At 48.4% G+C, this 20,212-nt stretch overlaps 1 protein-coding gene across 1 annotated transcript in view; it reads left to right on the plus strand.

Moving 5' to 3' along the window:
• The first annotated feature begins 6,381 nt into the window (after positions 1-6,381).
• AKAP17A (A-kinase anchoring protein 17A) overlaps positions 6,382-20,212 on the plus strand; it is a 126,835-nt gene continuing 113,004 nt past the window's right edge. The window contains exon 1 of the mRNA XM_068269942.1: positions 6,382-6,402. The gene's annotated coding sequence lies outside the window, so the exon portion shown is untranslated. The remainder of the gene's footprint in view (positions 6,403-20,212) is intronic.

The following is a 20,212-nucleotide window of genomic DNA, read 5'->3' on the forward strand; positions in this document are numbered from 1 at the left end:
TTAATCCTGAGTGGGGACAGGCTTGTTCTCCCCACCTGCCTTTACAGTGGTTGCCTTGGAGGTAACCCTGGTTTGTGAGTATATTACTTACCTCTCATATTACTTTCCTTCCCTTCCGATACATACTACACCATATTGGGCTCTCGGTCTTCTACCCTTGTAGGTTAGCAAGAAGTGCCTGAGTGACTTCAATAGGGAGTCTAATCATGAGCTTGTAACGCAACATGAAGATTGGCATGGCTAGGATATGATGAATGTATCTATCTGTATTTCTGTAGTTCTGAATAAATAACGTAAACATTTAAGAAGCCTGAGAAAGTCTATCTACTGTTTGCTGTGTGGAGAGTCAAGTGATCTCACAGTCTGTGAGGCGATGGTGTTAAAGCAAGGTGATAAGAACAGTTTATAACAGCGGGCACCTACCTATCTAACCTATACTGGGGGAACATACCTATCTAACCTATACTGGAGGCACCTACCTATCTACAGCCAAGCAAAGTCCCAGGGCCCCAGCGCAGCAAAGCAAACCCCCCTCCCCATCCTAGCAAAGTCTCCTGGTCCCAGGCCAGCAAAGCATACAGCCAAGCAAAGCCTAGTAAAGCGCCCAGCCCAGCAAAGCCCCTCAAAATGCCCCCAGAAAATTGCCCAGCAAAGCCCCCAGCAAGTCACCTAGCAAAGCCAGGCCGGCTCAACTTCACCGCCAGCCAAGCTGGCACAGCATCACCGTCAGCCAGGCCAGCACAGCATCACCACCAGCTAGGCCAGCACAGCACAGCACAGCATAGCATAACCACCAGCCAGGCAGCCAGCATAACCGCCAGCCGAGTACAGTGCACAGGCCAGCCAGCCGAAGACAAGACAGAAGCCAGGTGAGGGGCTTATATATGTGAAATACTGCCTATTGAATATATTTAAGTTATGCCACTGCTATGTTCATGTACATTTGGCCCCACCTATGACCATACCCACTTTACGTGGCATGACCACGCCCATTTTTCGCTCTATGTGTGCCGCACACTCATTCCCTCTTGGTGCCCCGGATCTTCCAGGAACCTAGAAATGCCCCTGGTGACCTCTCCCTCCACCTAGCACCCACAGTGATCTCTCCCTCCCCAGCACCCACAGTGACCTCTCCATCCACCTAGCACCCACAGTGACCTCTCCCTCCACCTAGGCCCATACTGACCTCTTCCTCCCCAGCACCCACAGTGACCTCTCCATCCATCTACCACCCACAGCACCCACAGTGACCTCCAGAGGCGTCGCTAGGGCCTTTGATCTGGGGCACAAGCCTGGAACCTGTTGCCATGGTCCCCCGGATCGATTGATTGGCAGGAGGGGGCACTGGGCTGAGCGGTGGGGGGGGGAGCAAGCAGTTAAAAACTCACCTCCCAATCGCAGCCTCCATCTTTCTCCGACTTCCTCCCCGGCGTCCATCGCTTTGGTTACAGCGCCCCCTGTGATATCATCACAGGGGGCGCTGTTACCAATGTGAACTACGCCGGGGAGGAAGTTGGAAGAAGCTGGAGGCTGCGATTGGAGGTGAGTTTTTAACTGCCCGCTCCTCCCCTGCTCCGCCTCCTTACTCCCGCCTCCTACGTTGGGGACAGCTACCTATCTAATCTACCCTAGGGAAAGCTTCCTATCTAACCTACACTGGGGGCAGCTACCTATCTCACCTACGCTAAGGCAGTTACCTATCTCACCTACACTGCGGGCACCTACCTATCTAACCTATACTGGGGGAACATACCTATCTAACCTATACTGGAGGCACCTACCTATCTACAGCTAAGCAAAGTCCCAGGGCCCCAGCCCAGCAAAGCAAACCCCCCTTCCCATCCTAGCAAAGTCTCCTGGTCCCAGGCCAGCAGAGCATACAGCCAAGCAAAGCCTAGTAAAGCGCCCAGCCCAGCAAAGCCCCTCAAAATGCCCCCAGAAAATTGCCCAGCAAAGCCCCCAGCAAGTCACCTAGCAAAGCCAGGCCGGCTCAACATCACCGCCAGCCAAGCTGGCACAGCATCACCGTCAGCCAGGCCAGCACAGCATCACCACCAGCTAGGCCAGCACAGCACAGCACAGCATAGCATAACCACCAGCCAGGCAGCCAGCATAACCGCCAGCCGAGTACAGCGCACAGGCCAGCCAGCCGAAGACAAGACAGAAGCCAGGTGAGGGGCTTATATATGTGAAATACTGCCTATTGAATATATTTAAGTTATGCCACTGCTATGTTCATGTACATTTGGCCCCACCTATGACCATACCCACTTTACGTGGCATGACCACGCCCATTTTTCGCTCTATGTGTGCCGCACACTCATTCCCTCTTGGTGCCCCGGATCTTCCAGGAACCTAGAAATGCCCCTGGTGACCTCTCCCTCCACCTAGCACCCACAGTGATCTCTCCCTCCCCAGCACCCACAGTGACCTCTCCATCCACCTAGCACCCACAGTGACCTCTCCCTCCACCTAGGACCCATACTGACCTCTTCCTCCACCTAGCACACAATGACATCTCCCTCCCCAGCACCCACAGTGACCTCTCCCTCCACCTAGCACACCCAGTGACTTCTCCCTCCCCCAGCACCCACATTGACCTCTCCCTTCACCTAGCATCCACAATCACCTCTCCCTTCCCAGCTCTAGCAGTGATCCTGCCTACCCCAGCACCCACACTGACCTATCCGTCCCCCCAGCACCCACAGTGATCTTTCCCTCCCCCAGCGGCTACCCTCCTGTCCTCTGCAGCACCCACAGAGACCTCTCATCCCAAAAGAAGTTGACATCCAGCACATGCACCCAGAACTCACAAGGGACAGAGTACCTGCAATGAACACCCACCTGATGCAAAATACTCACCCATACAGCCAAAATCCACATGAAAACCCTGTGCAAGCACCCAGAACCCACATGGCACCCAACATCTGCATTTAGTACCCACATGACAACAAATACCCCACTAGCCAGAACCCATCATCCATATGTCACCATGTACTCACTCCTAGTACCCACTTGGCACTCAGTATTTGCACCCACATGAAACACTATAACCCCCATAATAAACACCCACATGGGTTCCTAGTACCCGTCCATGGCCAGCACCCAAATAGCACTCAGTACCCACCCTTGGTCCGAACCCATATGAGACTCAGTAATCTCCCAAGGCACACATCCAGACCACACATGGCACTCCCTACTCACTCATGTCCAACACTCACATGGCTCCTTGTACTAATTGGCACTCACATAGCACCCACTATTGTTTGTCACCATCTGCTACTCATTCAGCACCAAATACTGCATAGCACTCACGGCAAATAAACACCCAATACAAACTGGACCTTTGTACGCACAGAAGCTTGACACATACTGTACTTTTGCATCTCGGCACCCACAGCAACTTAGCCCAAAGTGGACCTTTGCATCTTACCACTGGGCACCTTGGCACTTACTACAGTTTTGCATCTACTAATGCTTAGCAACCACTGCATATTGGCAACCACTTCTTTGCCTGAAAAGCAGCTTGGGTGCTGACAGAGCCGGGCCAACACATACGGATCAGTGAATAATGGCACAGAGCGCCTATGCATAAAAATGGCGCCGCATTAAAAAGATACGCTTATCGCTATTTATTGTTAGTACTGCATAATAATATCGCACAGGGAAAAAAGAAGAAAAACGGCACACACTAACGTTATTTATCAATAGTGGCACACACTAGCGTTATTTATCAATAGTGCCGTTTATTTGCGAAACAGCAGACGTTATTGCCCACAGTAACGTTATTTATCAATAGCGCCCTACATAAGCCAAACTGCAGACGTTATTTAACTGCAAAACGGTGAATGGATTTAATGTGACACTGTCAAGGTTAGGCGACATCAGGGGGGTCTTAGGGTTAGGCATCACCAGGGGGATGGTTAGGGTTAGGCACCACCAGGGGGATGGTTAGGGTTAGGCACCACCAGGGGGATGGTTAGGGTTAGGCACCACCAGGGGGATGGTTAGGGGTAGGCACCACCAGGGGGGTCTTAGGGTTAGGCACCACCAGGGGGGTCTTAGGGTTAGGCACCACCAGGAGGGTCTTAGGGTTAGGCACCACCAGGGGGTGGTTAGGGTTAGGCACCACCAGGGGGGTTTAGGGGTTAGGGATAGGTGCAGAGAGGGTTCTGTGCGTTAACGCTAAATAACAATAAGGCTTTAACGCTAAATAACAATAAGGCTTTAACGTTAAATAGCGATAAGCGGCAAATGGATTAGCGGCAACACCGTGCGCCATTATTCACAGGCGCCATTTTCAGATGGATCCCGACACGAATCATAGGCTGGCAAGGCTACAGTCTCGGCGTGCTGGTCAGTGATGTAATTAATGAGCGCAGCCGCAGGATCTGATTCTTCTTTGTCTGCCCGGCGCCCGCCCTGTCTGCGGCTAATAATTCTGCGGCAGCGCAGTTCATTCTGTACTTACTCTCTTTGAGAGTAGGTAGTTGCCATGGTGACAATAATGCCAGTGCCGCCCTCTGCTCTCTCCTGCCACCGCCGACATGTTGTAAATGTGTAAGCCGCATGCAGGCCTGTCGCATATTGATTTACGCTCTTCTTGGCCGCCCGCCCCTCTGCTAATTTTTACTGGGATCTCTGCTGCCCACCTACCACACTAAGCTAACATCTCCTGTCCCCTGTTGTCTGCGGTCATCCTCCTATGTAGCTCACCCACTTGCCCTGGTTGTAATAGCCGCGCTGTCATCACAGTGTTGACAGGCACAGCTGTGGCGCTGGACCCGGACGCCACGGCCACAGGGCTCTGGCCTTTTCTGCTTTTTTAAGGCCATATCTCTGCCTACACTCACCTCTGAGCTCGCTCTTGCTGAGGTGGGAGGCGAGAGACATGGGCACGGCTGATCCTGCTCTGAACCGGCCACGGATCGCAGCCTGCGGGTCGGCGTGAGGACGGGGACCACGTGCAGGCATGGGAGAGGCGGAATGGATCGGCCGCCGCCACCTCCGGATCATCCGCGCTGACTCCACCAGGCGACGCAGCGTGTCACCCAGAACGGCTCCCAGCATCATCCAGGACAGCGGCGGATCGGCCACCACCACCTCCGGATCACCCGCGCTGACTCCACCAGGCACCGCAGCGTGTCACCCAAAACTGCTCCCAGCATCTTCCAGGACAGCGGCGGATCGGCCGCCACCACCTCCGGATCACCCGCGCTGACTCCACCAGGCACCGCAGCGTGTAACCCAGAACAGCTCCCAGCATCATCCAGGACGGCTCCATTAGGTGGTTACCAGCGTCCACAGCCGTCCCCTGAAGCCGCTGCCATGGAGACTAGAAAGCCGCCGCTATGGAGACCAGGACGCAAGGGGGGAACGCACAGCTGTTCCCACACCGCTCACAGCCAGCAAGCGCTGCCGGAGGATCCAGGTCGCTGCACAGAGGTGGGTCACAGCTGGTCCTCCGCTGCTGCCCCCAGCCTCTCACTGCACGTGGGAGAAGCCATGGCAGGCCTCATCCACCAGGGCCTGAGGATCCTTTTCAAGGCCTGAGGATCCTTCTTGTCCACATGGCAGCCCTGGATCCCCTTGGGCCCTGGAGAGCTTGGTTCTCTCTTCTACAGTCCTGGCTCTGTGGGTTTCAGCTGCTAGGAGCACGGGGTCCACTTTGCCTGCAACCACCATCCATACGGATTTTTGGCACATTTCCCCATCGAGGGATCCTTCACTGCCGCTGCCTCGGGAGATCCCTGCACACAATTGGACTGATTGTCGGACCCAGGGGTGTTCTTTTTTAATCTGCAGCCCCATAAGGTCCCTGCCTCTGTCTCTCTCTCCTTGCCTCGGTTCTTCTCTTGCTATCCTTTCTTTCTTTCTCTATCCACTCCTTTCCAGGACACACTGCGGGGCATCTGGAGCTGTTGTGGAGCGAGCGAGCGCCGTCAGTAGTTGGCAGGCTGCTCACCTCACACAGCACTCCAGTTTTCCTTCACTACAGTATGGGCTATATGTGTATTTAGGTATTTGCTTACTTGTACCACTGTACCTAATTGTATGTGTTGAATTGCATGCACGTATTGTACCATCTCCGACCCTGTATGAGCCAAAAATAATTCCGGGTACAACCCCCGTTGTACTTGGCGAAATAAATGATTCTGTTTCTGATTCTGATGTTGCTAGGCTACAGCAGGAAGCCAGTATCTGCTGTAAGGGAAGTGGTGCCGGCTTCCTTCAGAGTTGCCTGTTTACTTGCTGCACGTGTGAGCTGTGGCTGGACTGGACGGGGAGGGACCCCCTTATAACACTCAGCCAGACAGCAATAAACGTCATTCCTTTGCCCTTTGGATGACCGAAGGGGAGAGGGACCCAGCTGTATTCACGTGGATGCCTGGTATGAATTAGGTATGGAGGGGGGTTGGGGTTTTGAAAGAGTGAGTGTGTGAGTGTGTATACTGTATGTGTGTGTACTCTGTGTATACTGTATGTCTGTGTAGTGTATGTCTGTGTGTGTACTGTGTGTGTATACTGTATGTCTGTGTAGTGTATGTCTGTGTGTGTACTGTGTGTGTATACTGTATGTCTGTGTGTGTATACTGTATGTCTGTGTAGTGTGTGTCTGTGTGTATACTGTATGTCTGTGTAGTGTATGTCTGTGTGTATACTGTATGTCTGTGTAGTGTATGTTTGTGTGTGTGTGTGTACTGTATGTCTGTGTAGTGTATGTCTCTGTGTGTGTACTGTTTGTCTGTGTAGTGTATGTCTATGTGTGTGTATACTGCATGTCTGTGTAGTGTATGTCTGTGTAGCGTATGTCTGTGTGTGCGTGTACTGTATGTCTGTGTAGTGTATGTTTGTGTGTGTGTACTGTATGTCTGTGTAGCGTATGTCTATGTGTGTGTATACTGCATGTCTGTGTAGTGTATGTCTGTGTGTGTGTACTGTATGTCTGTGTAGTGTATGTCTGTGTGTATACTGTATGTCTGTGTGGTGTATGTCTGTGTGTGGGTATACTGTATGTCTGCGTAGTGTATGTCTGTGTAGCGTATGTCTGTGTGTGTGTACTGTATGTCTGTGTAGTGTATGTCTATGTGTGTGTATACTGCATGTCTGTGTAGTGTATGTCTGTGTGTGTGTACTGTATGTCTGTGTAGTGTATGTCTGTGTGTATACTGTATGTCTGTGTGGTGTATGTCTGTGTGTGGGTATACTGTATGTCTGTGTAGTGTATGTCTCTGTGTGTGCATACTGTATGTCTGTGTACTGTATGTCTGTGTGTTTATACTGTTTATCTGTGTACTGTATGTCTATGTGTGTGTATACTGTATGTCTGTGTACTGTATGTCTCTGTGTGTGTATACTGTTTGTGTACTGTATGTCTGTGTGTGTGTATACTGTATGTCTGTGTGTGTGTGTGTATATATTGTATGTCTGTGTACTGTATGTCTGTGTGTGTATATACTGTCTGTGTGTATACTGTATGTCTGTGTGTGTGTGTGTGTGTGTGTGTGTGTAAACTGCATGTCTGTGTACTGTATGTCTGTGTGTACACTGTATGTCTGTGTACTGTATGTCTCTCTGTGTGTGTATACTGTATGTCTGTCTGTCTACTGTATTTCTGTGTACTGTATGTCTGTGTGTGTGTATACTGTATGTCTGTGTACTGTATGTCTGTGTGTACACTGTATGTCTGTGTACTGTATGTCTGTGTGTGTATACTGTATGTCTGTGTACTGTATGTCTGTGTACTGTATGTCTGTGTACTGTATGTCTGTGTGTTTATACTGTTTGTCTGTGTACTGTATGTCTATGTGTGTGTATACTGTATGTCTGTGTACTGTATGTCTCTGTGTGTGTATACTGTTTGTGTACTGTATGTCTGTGTGTGTGTATACTGTATGTCTGTGTGTGTGTATACTGTATGTCTGTGTACTGTATGTCTGTGTGTACACTGTATGTCTGTGTACTGTATGTCTGTGTACTGTATGTCTGTGTACTGTATGTCTGTGTGTTTATACTGTTTGTCTGTGTACTGTATGTCTATGTGTGTGTATACTGTATGTCTGTGTACTGTATGTCTCTGTGTGTGTATACTTTTTTTGTACTGTTTGTCTGTGTGTGTGTATACTGTATGTCTGTGTACTGTATGTCTGTGTGTACACTGTATGTCTGTGTACTGTATGTCTGTGTACTGTATGTCTGTGTACTGTATGTCTGTGTGTTTATACTGTTTGTCTGTGTACTGTATGTCTATGTGTGTGTATACTGTATGTCTGTGTACTGTATGTCTCTGTGTGTGTATACTTTTTTTGTACTGTATGTCTGTGTGTGTGTATACTGTATGTCTGTGTGTGTGTATATATACTGTGTGTCTGTGTACTGTATGTCTGTGTGTGTATATACTGTCTGTGTGTATACTGTATGTCTGTGTAGTGTATGTCTGTGTGTGTGTATACTGCATGTCTGTGTAGTGTATGTCTGTGTGTACACTGTATGTCTGTGTACTGTATGACTGTGTGTGTGTGTATACTGTATGTCTGTCTATGTACTGTATTTCTGTGTACTGTATGTCTGTGTGTACACTGTATGTCTGTGTACTGTATGACTGTGTGTGTGTGTATACTGTATGTCTGTCTATGTACTGTATTTCTGTGTACTGTATGTCTGTGTGTGTATACTGTATGTCTGTGTACTGTATGTCTGTGTGTACACTGTATGTCTGTGTACTGTATGTCTGTGTGTGTATACTGTATGTCTGTGTACTGTATGTCTGTGTACTGTATGTCTGTGTGTGTATACTGTATGTCTGTGTGTGTACTGTGTGTATACTGTATGTCTGTGTTTATACTGTATGTCTGTGTATTGTTTGTGTACTGTATGTCTGTGTGTATACTGGGGGGGGGGGCGCGCAAATCTCTGCCTCTGGTGCTGGGTAACCTTGTCCCAGCCCTGGGTGCTGATCGTGTGTGTGTGTGTGTGTGTGTGTGTGTGTGAGTGCGTGCGTGCGTGCGTGTGTGTGTGGTTTAAGACTGCCTAATGCTTTCTGGAGAGGGGGTATTACATACACAATTTAGCACGATTGATCGATTAGGGCCCCTTTTTCTAATCTGAGCACCAACCCCTTGAGGATCCTCTGCAGGGCCCTGAGTACATCCTGGGAAATTTAAAGGCTCGGCAAACAAATTTAAAGAGAAACTCCAACCTAGAATTGAATTTTATCCCAATCAGTAGCTGATACCCCCTTTTACATGAGAAATATAATGATTTTCACAAACAGACCATCAGGGGGCGCTGTATGACTGATTTTGTGCTGAAACCCCTCCCACAAGAAGCTCTGAGTACTCTGGGCAAACTGCCACAATGTAACAATGTTCACAGACAGGAATTAGCTGTTTACAGCTGTCTCTGACAGCCAAAACAGCTAGGAGCAGCTACATAACCTGCCCACAGTAAAAATGTCACCATGTAATAAATGTCAGAATGTAAATCAGGAAGAGGAAAGATTTTACAATGAGCAAACACTGACTAAATCATTTATACATAATTATGGTAAAAAATGAAGCACTTTTTTTACTACATTATTTTCACTGGAGTTCCTCTTTAAGGAGGAAAGGAGGTTTTTGTAACCAGTTTAGATGTTCTTTACAACAAGACTGGTCAAGATATGGGATATCTGACTACAGGAAGGAAGTAGTTTAGCAATTTGTATATCTGTATTCAGGGCGTGTTCACAGCAGGGCAGGATTTGTAATTTCCACTGCCTAATGGCCCATACTCACGAGCTACTTTTGTTGCCTGTTGCTAGCACACGGGAGCGTGTGCGCAAACGTTCGGCGGCAGCTCGTCGCCAGGTCCCTCCGCATACACACGCGGAAGAGGGACTAGGGATGCGACGGAAGCTGTCGGCGACGTTCCTCCCCCCTGCCGGAAACTCAATGCACCGGCTATTAGGTTGCTGTCGCTAGTCCGCACACACACGTGGACTAGCGACAGTTGCGGCGAAGTTGCGGCGGCAACTGTCGCCAGGCGATTGACCGTGCCAATCGCCTGGCGACAGCAGCGACGAGCGATGGCTCGGGGTGCGTGCGGCATACTCACGGGCGACCTGTCGCCGCAACACGCGCGTGTCACGTGGTTGCGGCGACAATTGTAGCCCGTGAGTATGGGCCATAAAGCATGCTGTCACCAACCATCCCCCCCCCCCACCAAACACCATTCTGTCTAACACCCTGACTAGTGATCACTGGTTTGAATGGGCTCATTTCGTTTGTACTGCTCTGCCCTCCATTCAACAGTGGATGCTCTGTCTACTCACGCTCCCTGTAATTTGCGCTCCTGCACGAATGTGCACAGCAGCCGATAGTGTTCTGGGCATGCGTACTTGAGAAATGATGCTCATGTATGACCGGTACTTGTCAAGAATGCATAACACTGTACTGGCCTCAGTTGTTGTGCACATCTGGGCAGGAGCGGGAAATTACAGGGAGCGCAAGTGGCCAGAGCAAGCACTGCTCCTTTGTCCTCTGTGCGACTGGCTGCAGTCGGAGCCACAAACGGGGGACAAGGCAGTGCAATGGAGTGAAGCTCATCCAAAAGAGAGAAAGAAAACAGGTAAGTAGCAAACATCCTGTCAAGATCTCCTTTGGATGCTCTGTTGTAATTAAGGCATCTGAATGACATATATTTATATTTACTGAAAAATCTATGAATCTATTTCAAATGTTGAATGTAAAGTCTGAAGAAGGCTTATTAGCAGAAAGCTTACTCTTTTTCCTCTAAGCCAATAAATTGTATCATCCTGATTCAAAACTTTGCACTGATGGCTAAGACAGTACAATGCTCTGCTGCTATAGGAAAGTAGAAGGATCCCAAACTACACGCGCTGGCATAGATGTAGTATCAGCTCAGGTGTCCTTTAAACAGTGACAGTTTAGCAATTAAATGGAAGCAAACAGCATTTTTATTCCTACAGTTTGTCCTGGTTTCTAATAACTGTAGGAGCTGAAGGACTTAAAGAAAACCTGCAATGAAAAAAAACCTCCCCTGGGGGGTACTCATCTCGGGTTGGGGAAACCTCCGGATCCTATTGAGGCTTCCCCCATCCTGCTCGGTCCAGCAGCGGCGGCGATAAAGCTCCCCGAACAGCGGGGATGTAAATACTTACCTTCCAGACTCCAGCGCAGACGCAGTATCGGCTCTCCACTCGGAGATAGGCGGAAATAGCCGATCACTGTCGGGCCACTCTACTGCGCAGTAGAGCGGACCCGACAGAGACCAGCTATTTTCGCCCATCTCCATGTGGAGAGCCGCAACAGCGCCCCCGCTGGAGCCAGGAAAGTTAAATAAATCAGCGCTTATCAGTGCTTGTCAGCCTTGTCGAGGAAGGATTCCGGGATACTGCGGGGGAGCCAGCACTGGACTGCCTGCAGCTACTGGGGAGGGGGAAGCCTCATTGGGACCCTGAGGCTTCCCCCTCCCGAGGTGAGTACCCCCAGGGGAACTTTTTTTTGTTACAGGTTCTCTTTAAAATGAGTCAGGAAAGAGTTAACTGAAGCAGAGATCACTGCTGCCATAAATGTCCCTACCTAGCAAGAAAAAAAAAAAAGATAACGGTCATAAATTTTAGGTTTAGATAAGAAAGTAATTAACAGCGCCACAGCAGTTTCACAGCTGTAGTAGAGGAAAATAGCAGATCTCGTTGATATTTTCCATCTGTGAATGTTTGCATTAACCACTTGACCCTTTGACCCTATCTGGATGAATATGTTCGTCCAGTAAAAAAATTTACAATTAAAAAAAAAAAAAATAGTTACCTAAGGGTCTGAACTTTTTAAATATGCATGTCAAAGGAGTATATTAATATCATTTTTTAAATTATAGGCTTGTAAATAGTGATGGGACATAATTTAAATGGTGTAATAAGCGGGACAAATGGGCAAATAAAAAACATGGGTTTTAATTACGGTAGCATGTATTAATTTCAAACTATAATGGCCAAAAACTGAGAAATAATGCATTTTTTCCATTTATTTCTTAATCTTTCTGTTAAAATGGATTTAGAATAAAATAATTCTTAGCACAATGTACCACCCAAAGAAAGCCAGAAAAACCAAGATATAGATAATTTCAGTGTGATAAGTAGTGATAGTTATTGGCGAATGAATTAGAGGTAAAAGTTGCTCGGATGCATAAAGTTAACAACACTGTAGGCTGAAGTGGTAACCCACGGTAACTTGTTTCTGGCTGTCTGTGTACTGTAAATCAGGGGAGGACTGGGACCATTTGGCCTGGGGGGAAAAAATAACCTAGAGGCTCGGGTCTCGGAATCCCCAGCCCAAATACATTTGCATGCAATAAAGATATGTTTCAATGTTAGTTTAAAGCAACGATACATTTTGTAGTTATGTTAAGAAAGCATGGATCCATCCTGCCTCTTGTCAGCATTTCAGGCTAAGGGTGTAATTGCATGGGGGACACTTTCTTGGTGCACTTTGGGCCTTTGAGGGTACTAATCAGCCCCCTGAGTCAATACTTTGTAGAACCACCTTTTGCTGCAATTACAGCTGCCAGTCTTTTAGGGTATGTCTCTACTAGAGATGTAGCGAACGGTTCGCCGGCGAACGGTTCCAGGCGAATTTTGGGGGTTCGCGTTCGCCTGCACCAGGCGAACTTTTGCGGAAGTTCGATTCGCCCCATAATGCACTATGAGGGTCAACTTTGACCCTCTGCATCACAGTCAGCAGGCACATTGTAGCCATTCAGGCTACACTAAGCCCTGGAGCCCCACCCCCCCTTATATAAGGCAGGCTCCGGCGGCCATAAGCCTCACTCGTGTGCCTGCTAGAGACAGAGTAGGGACAGCTGCTGCAGACTTGTTCTTCTAGGGACAGATTAGTTAGGCTCTTGGCTGCTTATCTTGCTCCTGGCTGATTGTTATTGCTTTTATAGCACCCCTCAATAGCTCTTTTCAGAGCTCATCCTGTACTTTTTTTTTTCTGTGTGTCAAACTGACACTTTTGTTGCATGCACAGCCTTGCAATTGATAGTGTGTGTGTGCCACTGCCAGCAGCCCAGCACATTCAGTGACTACCTGTGTGTGTGACAGGGAGCTGCACATTGTACTACCCAGTGTAATGCATATACTGCAGTACCTGTTGTGTTTACTTAACCCACCTCATCACTGCATATACCTAGCTTTGTGTTGAGTGAACTCACCTCACTGCATCTAAGTATCTTTACTGTTCAGTGAGCCCAGCTCACTGCATCCTACTACCTGTTGTGTTGAGTGAACTCACCTCACTGCATCTAAGTACCTTTACTGTTCAGTGAACCCAGCTCACTGCATCCTACTACCTGTTGTGTTGAGTGAACCTACCTCACTGCATCTAAGTACCTTTACTGTTCAGTGAACCCAGCTCACTGCATCCTACTACCTGTTGTGTTGAGTGAACCCACCTCACTGCATCTAAGTACCTTTACTGTTCAGTGAACCCAGCTCACTGCATCCTACTGCCTGTTGTGTTGAGTGAACCCACCTCTCTGCATCTAAGTACCTTTACTGTTCAGTGAACCCAGCTCACTGCATCCTACTACCTGTTGTGTTGAGTGAACCCACCTCACTGCATCTAAGTATCTTTACTGTTCAGTGAACCCAGCTCACTGCATCCTACTACCTGTTGTGTTGAGTGAACCCACCTCACTGCATCTAAGTACCTTTACTGTTCAGTGAACCTAGCTCACTGCATCCTACTACCTGTTGTGTTGAGTGAACCCACCTCACTGCATCTAAGTACCTTTACTGTTCAGTGAACCCAGCTCACTGCATCCTACTACATGTTGTGTTGAGTGAACCTACCTCTCTGCATCTAAGTACCTTTACTGTTCAGTGAACCCAGCTCACTGCATCCTACTACCTGTTGTGTTGAGTGAACCCACCTCACTGCATCTAAGTACCTTTACTGTTCAGTGAGCCCAGATCACTGCATCCTACTACCTGTTTTGTTGAGTGAACTCACCTCACTGCATCTAAGTACCTTTACTGTTCAGTGAACCCAGCTCACTGCATCCTACTACCTGTTGTGTTAAGTGAACCCACCTAACTGCATCTAAGTACCTTTACTGTTCAGTGAACCCAGCTCACTGCATCCTACTACCTGTTGTGTTGAGTGAAACTACCTCACTGCATATATCTAGCATCCACCCGAGATGGACAAAATGGACAAACCAGGTAGAGGAAGAGGTAGAGGGAGACCCAGAGGAAGGCCACCAGGCACCGGCAGGTCTGTGCGAGGTGGTGTTGCTGTGATTTCATGCGGACCTGTCCCAAAATACAGTGCTCAGAAGAAGGCACGTGCCATCACTTCCCAAAATTGTGAGGATGTGGTTGAGTATTTAACACAGAAGACCTCATCTCCCGCAGCCAGTGCCACCAGCGCTAGTACAAGCACCACACCCGCTGCATTTGACACTTCGCCTGAGTTATTTGGTGGTGGTGGTGAAATCACTGATTCACAGCCACTACTGCAACAACAAGAAGAAGTCGCAGGTACACCACCTCATACATCTGAGTTAGGTGGCGATAGTATGGACGTATCGTGTGAGGAGGGGGATGATGAACCACCTGAAGTTGGTGCAGTTGAGGAGGTGTCTGAGGAAAGCCAAGCTGGCCAGGAGGATTATGATGACGATTATACGGATACCACATATGTTCCCGGTAGAAGAGATGACCAGGGGGACAGTTCAGAGGGGGAGTCAGAGAGGAGTAGGAGGAGACGACTCCATGATAGAAGCAGAGGAAGCTCATCCTCCAAAACAGCTGGGGGCAGTGTCTGGTGCCATGTATCGCCAGCTATGGCCAGCCAGCCAACATGCCCTTCAATGTCAGCTGCTGATGCCACCATAGCGCCATCACCGCAGGGGGGCTCAGCCGTTTGGAAATTTTTTCACGTGTGTGTCTCAGATCGGAGCAAAGCCATCTGTTGTCTCTGCCAGCAAAAATTGAGCCATGGAAAGGCCAACTCTCACGTAGGGACAAGTGCCTTACGAAGGCACCTGGAGAGAAGGCACAAACAGCTATGGCAAGAACACCTGAGGAAAAGCAGCACCCCTCAAAAGACAAGCCACCCTCCTTCTCCTCTTACTCCTTCAGGTGCATCGTCTTCATCCACTTTCTCCCGTGCACCTTCACAGCCACCCTCCTCCACACCGCCTCTTCCCTTCAGCGGTTCCTCCTCCTCTGCCCACAGCAGTACCCAGCTGTCCATGAAGGAAGTATTTGAGAGTAAGAAGCAAATGTCTGCCAGTCACCCTCTTGCCCGGCGTCTGACAGCTGGCATGGCGGAACTATTAGCTAGCCAGCTATTACCATACAAGCTGTTGGAGTCGGAGGCTTTCCGTAAGTTTGTGGCCATTGGTACACCGCAGTGGAAGATACCAGGCCGCAATTATTTTTCACAAAAAGCCATACCCAAACTGTACCGTGCAGTTGAGAGGCAAGTGGTGTCATCTCTGGCACACAGCGTTGGGTCAAGGGTCCACCTGACCACGGATGCCTGGTCTGCTAAGCACGGGCAGGGCCACTACATTACATACACAGCCCATTGGGTCAACCTGGTGACCGATGGCAGCAAGCAGGGAGTACGTGGCTGCGCAGCGGACCGACTTGTCACACCTCCATGGCTTGCAGGCAGGCCTTCAGCCACCTCCTCTCCACCTGCTACCACCGCTTCGCTGTCATCATCCTCCTCCTCCTCCTTGGCTGGTGCCGCGATCTCCTCTCCAGCTACACAGCCCCAGCACCCCAGGCCTATGCTGCATGCCAGGTACGACGGTGTCACGCAGTGTTAGACATGTCTTGCCTGAAAGCGGAGAGTCACACTGGAGCAGCTCTCCTGGCTGCTCTTAACAAACAGGTGGAGCAATGGCTGACCCCGCACAAGCTTGAGATCGGCAACGTGGTGTGTGACAGCGGCAGCAATCTCATTGCTGCGTTGAATTTGGGAAAGCTGACACACATACCCTGTATGGCACATAAAGCAGAGGGACACCAAGAGCCCCAATAGTGTAATTCGTCTTGGGGACAACAAAATAAATGAGAAGTTAAATTTATACTTACAAACCAGGGTTACCAATAGGCAACCACTGTATAGGCAGGTGGGGAGAACAATCCTGACCCCACTCAGGAATAAAAAGTCGCTCTCTGTAGACAGGAAAATAGGGTAACAACCCTCCACCCAGGGTGGACTCAATGTAGTGTACAAGATACAGAGGCGCCAAAAGAATAAAAGGTAATTAAATGAACTTAAAAAACCAACTGGTTAAACAGAGGAGGCAGCGGTGGTCTTACCCCCTCCAAACAGACACAGGCAAGGACTGCAATTCAGACAGTCAACAATTTATTCGGAACTCCAAAAACAATGCAACGCGTTTCACGGGACATACATCCCACTTCCTCAGGCAAAATACAGTAGGAGTCACAGCTGCAGAAAATACACAAACAGACAACCAGAGGCATAAAATCGTCAAAGTGCTGATATGAATACGAAAATTTACATTTTGCATTACATTTTAGTGACAAGTTGTGCGCGGGTTATAAATATTAGTTTCGAGCTGATAGTAGTCTCAAAGGTATGCTTGACAGCTTTAGAATGGGTAGGGGGAATGTTAAGGTGCATTGTGCTGAACAGAGTAAGACCAATGATAAATACAAACAAATATGCAAATACTCAAAGTAAATATTGGCTGGGTTTGCTGCCGGTTGTTGCGGACATCATGCAGAACAACAGTGAATAGTGGGTGAAATTGGGAGAAAGGGTTGACGTGGTCTAGACAGGGCCGGCCCTAGACTTTTTGCCGCCTGAGGCAAATTGTTAAAAAATTGTCACCGCCGCCCCTCCCCCCCCCCCTCGGAGGGGGGGGGGGCGCTCTGGGGGGCCGCCGAGCTGGAGGGGTAGCTGGCAGGACGGGGGTATTGGGCCAGCGGCGGGGAGGGGGGTCGGACCCCCCCCTCCCTCGCCTGGGTCCCCCGTCCTCCGCTCCCCTCCAGCCTAAATAGCAGCAGCCGTATGTGTAAGAGGCACGGGCGGGGAGGACACTCACCTCTTCCCAGCGTGCGTTCCACTGACGTCACTTCCTGCAGCGTTGCAGGAAGTGATGTCAGTGGAGCGCACGCTGGAGCGAGGAGGAGGTGAGTGTCTCCCCGCCCGTGCCTCTTACACATACGGCTGCTTCTATTTAGGCTGGAGAGGAGCGGAGGACGGGGGACCCAGGCGAGGGAGGGGTGGGGTCCGACCCCCCTCCCCGCCGCTGGCCCAATACCCCCGTCCTGCCAGCTACCCCTCCAGCTCGGCGGGCCGGCTCCCCGCACCCACGGACGGGCGGGTGCCGCCCCTGGAAATTTGCCGCCTGAGGCAAAAGTTTCACCCCGCCTCATGAGCGGGCCGGCCCTGGGTCTAGAGGAGAAGGAGGGAGGGAGGGTGTTGGAATGGCTAAAAAACAGGTGGAGTGGTTTCGGCAGCAAGTAAACAAGGGTATAAGGAGAAGGCAGACTTACCATCTGTATTATATCAGCGAGCTCGGCGCCTCTGTAATGCCAGAGGACACCTGAGTTCATTAAGTAGCATGGATTAGTATGAGGAATGTGAGAGTACTTCCGGGTGGAAGTGTGTCATAGAGGGGCGGGGACATCATGTGTGTATACTTTGTAAATTTTGTAAATAAAGTTGGGGAAGAAAAAAAAAAGGGAAAAGGTTAGAAAAATTAGTTTCGAACTGATGGAAGTCTCAAAGGTATGCTTGACCGCTTTAGAATGGATAAGGGGGGATGTAAAAAGTTGCATTGTACTGAACAGAGTAAGACCAATGATAAATACAAACAAATATACAAGTATTCAACATAAAAATGGTAGAAAGACATGTAAAATGCATAAAATGTATAAAAATCTAAATAAAAGTTGTATATCATAAAATTATAATAAACATATACATTATTAGAAGGATAAAAGAGAGGACTATTAAAAGACTGAACGGATTAGGTAAAGTGCTTAATGTATTTTTTCTAGTACTTCATTAAGACCCTCAGGAACCAAAGTCCTGAGGGTCTGTATCCAATACATTTCCAGTTCTTTTAGGGTAACAGAGGCCGCCGGGGCACTGTCGTTGATCTGATCAATGAGAGTGATGGTGAAGGTGTCAGGGGTGCCGTCGTGTGCGTGGTGAAAAAGACGTGAGACACTATGCAAAGGGAAGTGTTTGAGGATATTCCTTTTGTGTTGTCCTATCCTACTACGGGCGTCTTGTGTGGTTCTGCCAATATACTGGAGACGGCAAGAACAGGAAATGAGATAGATGATAAATTTGGAATGGCATGAGATATGTTTTTTTATTTGGTATTGAGTACCTGTGGTGTGAGAACTAAAGCTGACGGTGTTGGTAATGAAAGGACAGGCTAAACAGCGGGTGTGGTTACAGGCCCAGGAGCCGGGGGGAAGTGTACTGGAAGAGGCGGAGGGAGGATGGTTGCGAAGTTTACTGGGAGCTAACAGGCCGCGGAGGTTGGGTGCTCTCCTATAGGTGATTTGCGGTCGGGTAGGTAATAGGGGTTTAAGGTAGGGGTCCTGGAGCAGGATTTCCCAGCGATTATGTAAAATAGATCTAATGATTGAGTGTTCTTTGCAGTATTTTGTGATGAATCTAGATTGAGGGTTATTGTCAGTGGTAGGATTGGGGATGGTTTTAGTAGTGGATGGTTGGATTTTGGCCTTATGCCGTGCATCGCGGATCAGCTTCTTGGGGTATTTTCTCTCAGAGATTTTTTTTGCAAGAATATCGGATTGAGTATTGTAGTCATTGATATCGGAACAGTTTCTAAAAATCCTTTTAAACTGGCTATATGGGGTATTCTGGGTCCAAGGGCGGTGGTGAAAACTGCTGAATAGAATGAAATTGTTGGAGTCTACTGTTTTCAAGTATGTTTTGGTTTGTATGGAGTTGTTAACTATGGAAATAGTAAGGTCGAGGTAGTTGATTGTGGTAGGGTGGTGTTGGGGAGTAAAATTGAGTTGGGCTTTGTTACTGTTGAGGAATAATATGAAATCAGGAATGAGGGTGGTATCACCCTTCCAAATGAAAAATAGGTCATCAATATAGCGTTTATATAGGATTATATTGTTTTTGAATGGGTGATCATTGTTGAGTAATGTTGTTTCAATCAATCCCATGGTCAGGTTAGCGTACGAGGGTGCAAAGGAGCTCCCCATAGCTGTACCGCTAACCTGATGATAAATACAGTCATTAAATATGAAAATGTTGTTGTTCAAAATGAACTCAATGCAGTGGAGAAGGAACTGTTGTTGTAAGGGGGGCATATTGGGAATAGTGGTGAGATAATATTGAATAGCAGAAAGGCCGAATTGATGAGGAATATTGGAATATTTGTATATAAGGATGTAATGTCACAGGTTAACCAACTGTATTCAAAGGACCAGGTGATCTGGGATAATAGTTGTGTGAGGTGGTAAAAGTCTTTTAAATAGGATGGGAGGTTGATGACAAGTGGCTGTAGATGTTTATCAATAAACCGGGAGAGATTACTGGTCATGGAATTAATACCGGAAATGATGGGTCTTCCGGGCGGTTTATGTAGCTGTTTGTGGATTTTAGGTAGATGATAGAAAAAGGGGGTAGCGGGGTGTTGGTTAATGATGAAATTGCGTTCGTTTTTTGTAATGATGCTCTGGAAGAAGGCCTGATTGATGAACTGTTTGAGAATATTGTTAAGGGCTGTTATGGGGTCGGAAGTGAGTCGGTTGTAGTGGTTGCAATCATTAAGAAGTCTGAGGGATTCGTCAAGATAATCAGATTTATTGAGAATAACTATACCACCGCCCTTGTCCGCAGGTTTGATGCAGGTCATCAAACCTGCGGACAAGGGCGGTGGTATAGTTATTACAAAAAACGAACGCAATTTCATCATTAACCAACACCCCGCTACCCCCTTTTTCTATCATCTACCTAAAATCCACAAACAGCTACATAATCCGCCCGGAAGACCCATCATTTCCGGTATTAATTCCATGACCAGTAATCTCTCCCGGTTTATTGATAAACATCTACAGCCACTTGTCATCAACCTCCCATCCTATTTAAAATACTCTTACCACCTCACACAACTATTATCCCAGATCACCTGGTCCTCTGAATACAGTTGGTTAACCTGT

This window comes from Hyperolius riggenbachi, chromosome 2 (assembly GCF_040937935.1).
Source record: "Hyperolius riggenbachi isolate aHypRig1 chromosome 2, aHypRig1.pri, whole genome shotgun sequence".
In the NCBI taxonomy this organism is placed as follows: domain Eukaryota; kingdom Metazoa; phylum Chordata; class Amphibia; order Anura; family Hyperoliidae; genus Hyperolius; species Hyperolius riggenbachi.